The sequence below is a fragment of the Solanum stenotomum genome, chromosome 7 (assembly GCF_019186545.1).
Source record: "Solanum stenotomum isolate F172 chromosome 7, ASM1918654v1, whole genome shotgun sequence".
NCBI lineage: Eukaryota > Viridiplantae > Streptophyta > Magnoliopsida > Solanales > Solanaceae > Solanum > Solanum stenotomum.
The window spans coordinates 3,704,984-3,715,125 of NC_064288.1; positions in this window are offsets into that span (position 1 = coordinate 3,704,984).

The following is a 10,142-nucleotide window of genomic DNA, read 5'->3' on the forward strand; positions in this document are numbered from 1 at the left end:
GTCGGTTTAGTTAGTGAATTTAGTTGTTGGAATTAAGTCAAAACTAATGTAGTTAAAGTTCAAAAGTTGTTATGTTGTTTAAATAAGTTAAAATAAATAATGTCGGTTTAGTTAGTGAATTTAGTTGTTGGAATTAAGTCAAAACTAATGTAGTTAAAGTTCAAAAGTTGTTAAGTTGTTTAAATAAGTTAAAATAAATAATGTGGTTTAGTTAGTGAATTTAGTTGTTCGAACTAAGTCAAACCTCAGAAACTTTGAATTTGAGCTTGATTTCTACGAGAAGTATCTACAACTGGTAGATCATTAATCCATGGACCTTAGATGCAGGGGTGGAGCCAGCCTTCTGTTAGGGGTTCATCTGAACCCCTTCGGTGAAAAATATTATTACTGTTTATATATGGTTTAATTTTATTTTTTTGTATACATAGTAGATGTTGAACTCCCTTCGATTAGTTTGTGTGTTAAGTTCTTCAGATTTTGAACCCCTTATTAAAAGTCCTAGCTCCGTCACCACATAGATGGTCTTGTGGAACCTACAGAACTCAGTTTTTCTGCTCTGCCAGGGTCATTTTGATTTTTTCCCACTCTTTTAATTCCTATACTATATCGTTTTAACTTATTTTAAGTTGGATTAAAGGGAAGTTAGTTGACTAAACCTTCTCATTCACGCACAACCCTTAGATAAATTCATCTCTTATGCTAACTGAAGATTCCTCTCAAGCAAGAACTAAAGTTCTTCACCTTCAAGCTTCTCATAATCTCGATCTGATCAAGAAATCAAGCCAGTGTTTTCTTTTCAGGTATGAAAAGAGCTCATCATTTGTGTTGCCATCATATTCCCATAAAAAAATGTCATTATTCTTATGACAAAACAAAACAAAAAACGTAGTTAATTATTACTCGCTTCGTCCCATTTTATGTGAGGTAGTTTGACTCGGCACAGAGTTTAAGAAAGAAAAGAAGACTTTTAAAACTTGTTGTCCAAAATGATTGATAGAAATTTGTGTGGCTGTAAATCATTTCATTAAGGGTCAAGTAGATATTTTATAGCTAAATTGTTACTTAATATGGAAATGTGTCATTCTTTCTGGGACTGACTAAAAATGAAAGTAAGTCACATAAATTGGGATAGAGTGAGTATCAGATTAAGTAACTTCTTGTTTTAAAGTTCTACGTTATATTTCAATAACATCTCAAGCATTTTTGAGATATTACAATTGTTTGTAATTGAGAGAAAAGACAATGGTAATAAACCAATCACAACACCTTACAATTAAGTATAGACAAAACATATTAGGTAATTAATACACAAAATAACAGTCAATAGATCACACTTAATTTTATTCTAAAGTTTTTTCTCCGAGAAATATGGACTCCAATATGACATGTTTTCAATATACTATTAACTATAAATTATTATGTATATGGAAGTTAATATATGGCGTTAAAAAAATAAATTTATTATTAGTGGCGGTCCTCAAAGCTAAGTTTGGCAAGGCTATTTTAGCCTGGGGTTAAATGTGAAGACCTTAATTAGAGATATGTAAAGGTAATCTCTAATGGTCCAAGTTAGGTCGGGTAAGTGAGAATTTGAAAAAGTAAAATACTTATATCAAGTAAACTTTTTTATTTAGACGTGTTAGAATATCTTTTCATTCAATTGTTGAGACTTGAGCCATAACTTAAGATAAATTATTGTTTTTAATAGTACGTATTAAAGTTATAATGAATGGTGAATATTTTGTAAAAAGCACATTTATGATACCATTATATTCCATGTGAGAAAAAAATATAGTGTGTTTTTCTCTTTTGAGAAAACTAAAAAATAAAATAGTCATTCTCACATTACGTAAGTCCTTGTTTTTAAAGTTATACATTATGCATATACAATATGTAAAGCATGCTCGAGAAACCTGAGATCCAATCTCGACTCACGACCTGACCTCGATCTGAGACCCAACCCCGACTCCTGGACCCTACATCCGATTCAGGATCCAACTTTTGAATTAGAATTCGACCCCGCCACACGATTTGAAAGCCGACCTCAACTCCCGACTCCCGACCCAAACATCTGATTCAAGATCCAACTTTTGAATCGGGACTGACCCTGACAACCGACCCGAGACCTAACCCCAACACTCAATCTGTGACCCGATCCTGACCCCAACCTCGACCCTAGACCCTACTAGACCCCAACCCGAGATGCTGACCGACTTGACCTCGACCTCGATACAAGACCTCAACCTTAACATCGATACCTGACACCCAACCCTGACTTGAGACCCAACCTTGACCTTGACACCCGACCTGCGACTCGAAACCCAACCTCGACCCGATTTATTTCGAGATCCCGGTCAGAGACTTGAACCTGATCTCAATTCGATACCCCGACCCCAACTTGAGACTCGGCCTTGACCTTGGAACCCTACCCGAGACCCAACCTAGAGACTCAAGACCCGACCTCGACCCTAGACTTGAACCTGACCTGTATTCGAGACCTTGACACCCGACCCCGACCTAGACACTCGACAAACGACCCCGACCTTGACTCAAAACCTTGACCCCGACTTGAGACTCAACATTGTGATACACACCCGACCCTGACCTGAGGCTCGAGACTTGACTCCGACCCCAACCAGAGACCCCGATCCAAGAGTTGACCATGACCTCAACCTGAGACTTGACCATAACTTTGACCCCAACTCCGACCTCAACCTGAGACTTCGGCATGAGTCCCGACCCTGATCCCGACTTGAAAGTGTTTTCCTTAGTTTTGTAAGAAAGTCATTTTCCTTAAAATTGAGGAAAATAAGTTGATTTGAAAAATGTACACATTTTTTTTAAAAAAAAAATCTGAGAAAAATGGCCTCAAATATGTTGTGTTTCCGATATGCTAGCTATTAACTAATTAATGAAATACCTCACTATTTGTATATAAATATATTTTCATAAACATAATTAAAAGACTTTCCAACACTCTTTAAAATCGATCGGTTGGTGATATATATGTACTGGATTGATAGATTAATCACTCCTTTTTTCCTTTTTTTAGAAACCTATTATCTTATGGTACTAAGTTAGGTCGGGTAACTCAGAATTTGAAAAAGTAAAATATTTAGGGTGTGTTTGGTATGAAGGAAAACATTTTTCGTAAAATGTTTTCTAATTTTCTCATGTTTGGTTGGGTTAAATGTTTTGAAAAATGTTTTCCAAATCAACTCATTTTCCTCAAATTTAAGGAAAATGACTTCCCTTCAAAACTTGAGGAAAACATTTTCCAAAACTCTCTGCCCCCCTCCCCCCAACCCACCCACCCCCTACTCGCCACCCCTCCCCCCAAAAAAATAATTTAAGTTTGTTTTTAAAAATATTTTCAATTTCAAAATTTCATTTTTTTCACCCCTACCCTCGATCCCCCNCGATCCCGACCCCAACCTCGACCCTAGACCCTACCAGACCCCAACCCGAGACCTAACCCTGACTCGAGACGCTGACCGACTTGACCTTGACCTCGATACAAGACCTCGACCCCAACATTGATACCTAACACCCAACCCCGACTTGAGACCCAACCCTGGCCTTGACACCCGACCTATGACTCGAAACCCAACCCCAACCCGATTCATTTCGAGATCCCAATCATAGACTTGAACTTGACCTCGATTCGATACCCCGACCCCAACTTGAGACTCGGCCCTGACCTTGGAACCTTACCCGAGTCCCAACCTAGAGACCTGAACCTGACCTATATTCGAGACCCTGACACCCGACCCCGACCTCGACCTAGACACTCGACAAACGACCCCGACCTTGACTCAAGACCCCGACCCTGACCTGAGGCTCGAGACTTGACTCTGACCCCAACCAGAGACCCCGATCCAAGAGCTGGCCATGACCTCAACCTGAGACTCGACCATAACTTTGACCCAACTCCGACCTCAACCTGAGACTTCGGCATGAGTCCCGACCCCGACCCCAGCCTAACCCCGACTTGAAAGTGTTTTCCTTAGTTTTGTAAGGAAAGTCATTTTCCTTAAAATTGAGGAAAATAAGTTGATTTGGAAAATATACACATTTTAAAGTTTTTTTTCTGAGAAAAATGGCCTCAAATATGTTATGTTTCCGATATGCTAGCTAGCTATTAATAACTAATTAATGAAATACCTCACTATTTATATATAAATATATTTTCATAAACATAATTAAAAGACTTTATGGTACTAAGTTAGGTCGCGTAAGTCAGAATTTGAAAAAGTAAAATATTTAATTACATTAATTTTAACATGTCTTTTCATTCAATTATTGAGCCATTAAATAAGATAGATTATTATTTTACTTACTCTTATAATGAATGGGGAAAACTTTGTAAAATTAACTCATGCATGCACCCCACTTTCTCCTCTTGATACGTTTTGATAAACTAAAAAGGAAAGTGCTAAATGGCCAGAAAATTTGTTCAAAATTTGGGCAGAAAATTTAAAAAAATTATAATATTTTTTTAATTTTAAAATAAATTGATCTTTTTTCCATTTTTTAGTTAAAATGTATTTAAGTTAAAAGGGTAAAAATGTTTAAAAAATTAAAATAACATAGAAAAAATATCATTCTGACCAAAAAGATTTTTCCAAAGTAAAATACCAAGAATATATTTTATTATAACTTTTATGTTAAATCACTATTTCCAAAAACACCAAAATTTCTTATTCAATATTTAATATATATTCTTATATGAATACATGGCGTGAGAAATAAAGTACTTGTGATGGTATTTCAAAGCTTAGTTTTGCAAGACTTTATATTACAGATTTCGTGTGAAAACCTTGAAAGTAAATTAAAGTGATGTTAAAGTAGTCTGTAATATAATGGTCCTAGCTTGTTATTAGGTCTACTAAGTGGAAAGTTGCAAAAGTAAATTAGTAAATTATCACTTTAGTCTCCAACTACACTCTTTAAAACATCTTTTTATTTAATTAAGTAATTTAAAGATGCCTCTCTTATGTTACATGTCATCCATCCAAGCATATATCTAAAATTTGCTACACGCGCGCACAATGAGCCTAATGAGTTGAACAATTCCTCTACCCCGCTTCTTCCCCTTCTCTTTCGAACTCCGAAAACTAGACTGCTGATCTTCTGGAGTAGCCTGACCCTGGGAAAGAGGCTGTAATCGCCGCCGAGAATAAACATGATGTGTTGGGTGACAGGAATCCTCTGAGGTCAGCTGAATGACTCTTTCCAAATGAGTTGGTGTTTGATGATGAGAGAGAAATCCTTGAACGCACTGTTTTACTCAGATGGGTGAAACAGTGGCTGAAATGGGTCTCTTGGTACCATACTGTTGCAAATCAACGGAAATAAATAATTTAATTCTAAGAATTTAGCAATTAAAAAAAAAAAAATTATCTCTTAAAAAATTATTTTTAAAAAATTACCCCATCCCACCCCTACCGGGGGGGAGGAGGGGGGGGGGGCAAGGGTTGGAGTGGGCGAAGTTGAGGTAGGCAGTGGTGTGAAATAAGAATATCTTTTTTAAAACATCTAAAAAAATTGTGGGGGTAGGGGTGGGGGTGATGGGGTTGGGGTAGTGGGTAGGGGATGGGGTTGAGTAAGTTTTTTTACTCTTAGTTCTTCTCCTCTTTTTACTAAAATTAAGCATTTAATTGTTTAAATGTTTTTCTTTTAACTATATATTTATGTGCGCTATATCAATCGAAAATTCTACATATATACACATATGTGGATGATATAAGTGTCGTAAGAAGGGTGTTATTAAATTACTTAATCAAGTAAATAGTTGTTTTTAAGATTGTCAATAGTTGGTGAACTAAAATAATAATTCATGTCAAGTTTAGGGTGTTATCAATCCTTATCAGGGTGTTCCCGCTTTAGATAAAACCCAATCAAAACCGAAAAATCGAACCAAACCGATAAAATAAACCGATTTTATTTGGGTTTGGTTTGATTTGATTTTAGATTTTTGAAAACCGATAGGATTTGGTTTGGTTATGATTTTATTGGAAAAAACCGAAGAAATAACCTAACATAATCCAGAAACTATATGCATATATTTTATTAATATACTTACTTAATATATTGTTTTTATAAATAATTTTAAAGATCTTATATATGTTTTCATTAAAATTTCTTAATAATTTACTTATTGAAAGCAAAAATGCCCAAGGTGAAAACATTTATCTTATTGATTATATGAGTGTCTATGACAATTTTTTGTAGGACTGAAAATGTTAATGTCTCTTCCTTCTAGGCCAAGATAATGAATTTTAAAACTTTATTCATAGTAAGTTCAGTATTGAAAGTTCAGTAATTTCAGTCATTTTAACTATTTTTCATTTTGAATGGATTGTTGTCAGTTATTCCACATTTTGAATGAATTGTTTCTTTTATTTTTGTATATGGTTAATAACCGAAGAACCGAACCAAAGCAAACCGAAACCGATAAATGTATATTATATTTAGTTTGGTTTGGTTTTGATAATTTTAAAACCGATTAAATTAGTTTGGTTTTGATTTTGACCAATAACCGATCCAAACCGACCCATGAACACCCCTACTTATCTCTATACTTATATTTAGGAAATTAATTTAAGGTGTTAGAATTTCTTTTCATTTAATTACTGAATATTGAATCAATAAATACGATAAATTATAGATGTGAAGAATATTATTACTATTATAAATTTATAAGGAAAAATTACAGAAATTCCACCTTTTAGTTTACTTATTACCATTATCCCCTACAAGTTTTACAAATATCCAAAATTCCTCATTTTCGCGCATCAGATTAGTGTATCTCGCGTATCAGATTAGTGTATTATGTATAAAATGTACATCAGATTAGTGTATCATGTATAAAATGTAATGTATCTTACTTAACGATTAATGTATCTCGCACATCAGATTAATGTATCAGCGCATATATTATTGTATCTGTTTGAGGAATTTCTGTAATTATAAACTTTTAAGGGATAGATTGTAATTTCGCCTTAAAAGTATGTGATTTCTGTAATTTGTCCTCTATAATGAATGGTGAAAACTTTGTAAAATTAACTCGTGCACCCCATTTTCTCTTGATACTTTTTGACAAAGTAAATTATCAGCAGACATATTATATCAATTTTTTTGTTAGTCTAATAATACGAAAAGAAGCACATTTATCGTGCCATTATAGAAGCATTTTTTAAAATCATAATATCATTTTTCTTACGAGAAAACCAAAAAATATAGTTCTCACTTTTCTTACGTGTTTAAAGCTTGATATTATACTTCAACAATAACTGAGGGAATTGCTATCACACAATACAGTACATATTTTTCTCATGTTTCAATATTTTTAGTTGGCCACTACGTTTTGGACGCTAAAAGTGCATACTAAGTTATTTTCGGGATGAATTTAGTGAATGCTACTAAACAATTATTTTTCTAAGATCTACGAATTTTTTCGGCAATATAATTAGATCTACTGGCAATAAAAACGGACGTTAAAAGACAAATTAAAATTAAGACATTTTTAATGAATTTAGCAGTCATTATATAAATTAAAATTGGATCTTCTTCATATTATATAAATTTTCATGTATATGGATGAGAATACATGACGTGAGCATTTTTTTTACTAGTGGTGGTCTTCAAAACTTAGTTTGGCAAGACTAATAAACTAGGGGTTACGTATGAAGGCCTTAAATAGAGAGATGTAAAAGTCATCTCTAATGGTCCTAAGTGAGAATTTGAAGAAGTAAAATATTTCTATTCAGTAAACTAATTTTAAGGTGTTAGGATCTCCTTTCAATCAATCATTGAGCTATTAATAAATAAGATACATTATTTTTCAAAAAGAAAAGTGCTAAATTGCCAGAAAATTTGGCCAGAATTTGGTCAGAAAATTTAAAAACTATAATATTTTTTTATTTTAAAATAAAATGATTTTTTTTTCCATTTTTTAGTTAAAAAGTATTAAAGTTAAAAGGGTAAAAATATTTTAAAAGGTAAAATAACATAGATAAAATATCATTCTGGCTAAAAAGATTTTTCCTTTTAAAAAAAATTACTACTATAATGAATGATAAATACTTTGTAAAATTAACTCGCATACCATTTCTTTTGGTACTTTTTTTTTTTTAATAAAGTAACGTAACGTACAGTAAAACCTCACTAAATTAATATTCGGTAAATTAATAATATCTCTAAGATAATAATTTTTTCTGGTTCAACTTAGGCCAATGGAAAAAATCACTTATTTCGATAAGATAATACGATACTATATTTTCAGAAGACCCCTATATAAATATATGGTCTCATTAATATTATAAGGGGAAAAAGACAAATATACCCCCAAATTATCGTAAATGGTATGTAGATACCCTCCGTCATACTTATCAGTGCCCCTGGCATCCAAAAACTAGAGTATATATGCCCTTCATTCTAACGGAAGACTAAATAGGGACCCGTGGCATAATCTTATTCGTCGATCCAATATTTAATAAATGACGGATCTGTGGATAAGATTATGACACGTGTATGTCTGTTAGTATATATAAAGGGTGTATATGTTCTAGTTTTTAGACGGCAGGGGCACCAATGTCCCAAAAGTATGATGGAGGGTATCTACATACCATTTGCGATAGTTCGGGAGTATATTTATCATTTTTCCCATATTATAAATTGATAATTTTTTAAAAGTACAAATATATCTAAGATGATTTAGTGAAATGTGATTCTGTTGTGTTTTATCTTTTTGTTAAACTTTAAATCTAGTTGAAGTTCATCTTTAACTTTTCTAATTGCATCCAAAAGTTCTGGTGTTGTCTTTTCGAACCACACCATAATATTGTGAAGAGTTCTAGATACGGTAAGTGTTTCCTTACATATAACTGGTTCTAAAGGTATTGTATCATCTACAATTTCATCGTCAACATTGTTTTTTATAGTATCCACAATTTCTTCTAAGTTCTGGATCACTGAATATGTATCATTTTCACTTGGATAATTCAATAGGTTATTGACGTCTATTTTATTGCGCTAACCAAGTGTTAACTCCTTACAGTTACTTGATTTTGAAAATAGACATTTAACACATTGCTCACAATTCTCGCAGGCAACGAAATCAAAAAGGAAATGATTTGTGCAGACGACATCAACATGGAAAGAAATATTTGATTGATCATTACAGAAATTGATAGAAATGAAAGCCTCAATCTAAGGAATCAGAATCACTATACAGATGGTCTAAATCCAACAAACAACTCAATCAAGCACACCTTGATTGACAAGACAAAATCAAGAGATTTGCAAATCAAAGTCTCAAATAGAATCGAGTTATCAAGAAAGGGAAGAGTCGTGAATCAAGTCAAAGATTATAAGTCTGCTGATCATACAAGGAAAGAATCAAGGCAGCCAAGAAGGATAGAGAAAGTGATTTACCATGCACATATTTAATATGGACATGGATTAGCAAATCGCCTCAATCAAGGAATCTCTCAATCATCATTGATTGAGATAAATCCCTTGGGTTTTCCTTACAAGAGCACGAATCTATGCTTATATAAACTACCCCCAGACTTTAGTGTGAATTACGCAACTTCACTTGAGCTTATCGAACAACTTTCTTTTATCTTTCATAAAGTTTTGAAAACATGTGAGTGATATAATTGAAAAGAAAAGAAAAAGAAAGAATCTGATTGTAGGTTTATAAGTAGAGGTAGTGTCAAGGTAGAAATCTGATTTGTATATCAGACATGATCAAGTCGCATAAACGTTGTACTACCAAGCTCACTTCAAAGTTCTTAAGGAAACCCTTGTAACCCAAGGGGACTGGACTAGGCACTACATCGGTGATCTGAACCAGTATAAAAACTCTCTGTGTTATTTACTTACTCCAAACTATTATCACTGTTTATCTGTTCTACTAACGTGCAGGTGAGTCGACTGCCTATTACAAGAAGTCGACTAAAGGAATTTTAATTCACCCCCTCTCTTAACTTTCAATTGGTATCAGAGCAGGTCTCACTATTTCAGTGTTTAACCACACGTGAGCAAAGATCCAAATGACACACTATCAGATCCCTGAAGCTTTACTTCAAGATGGACATTCTTCACACCGACCATCATACTTCAATAGACAACAT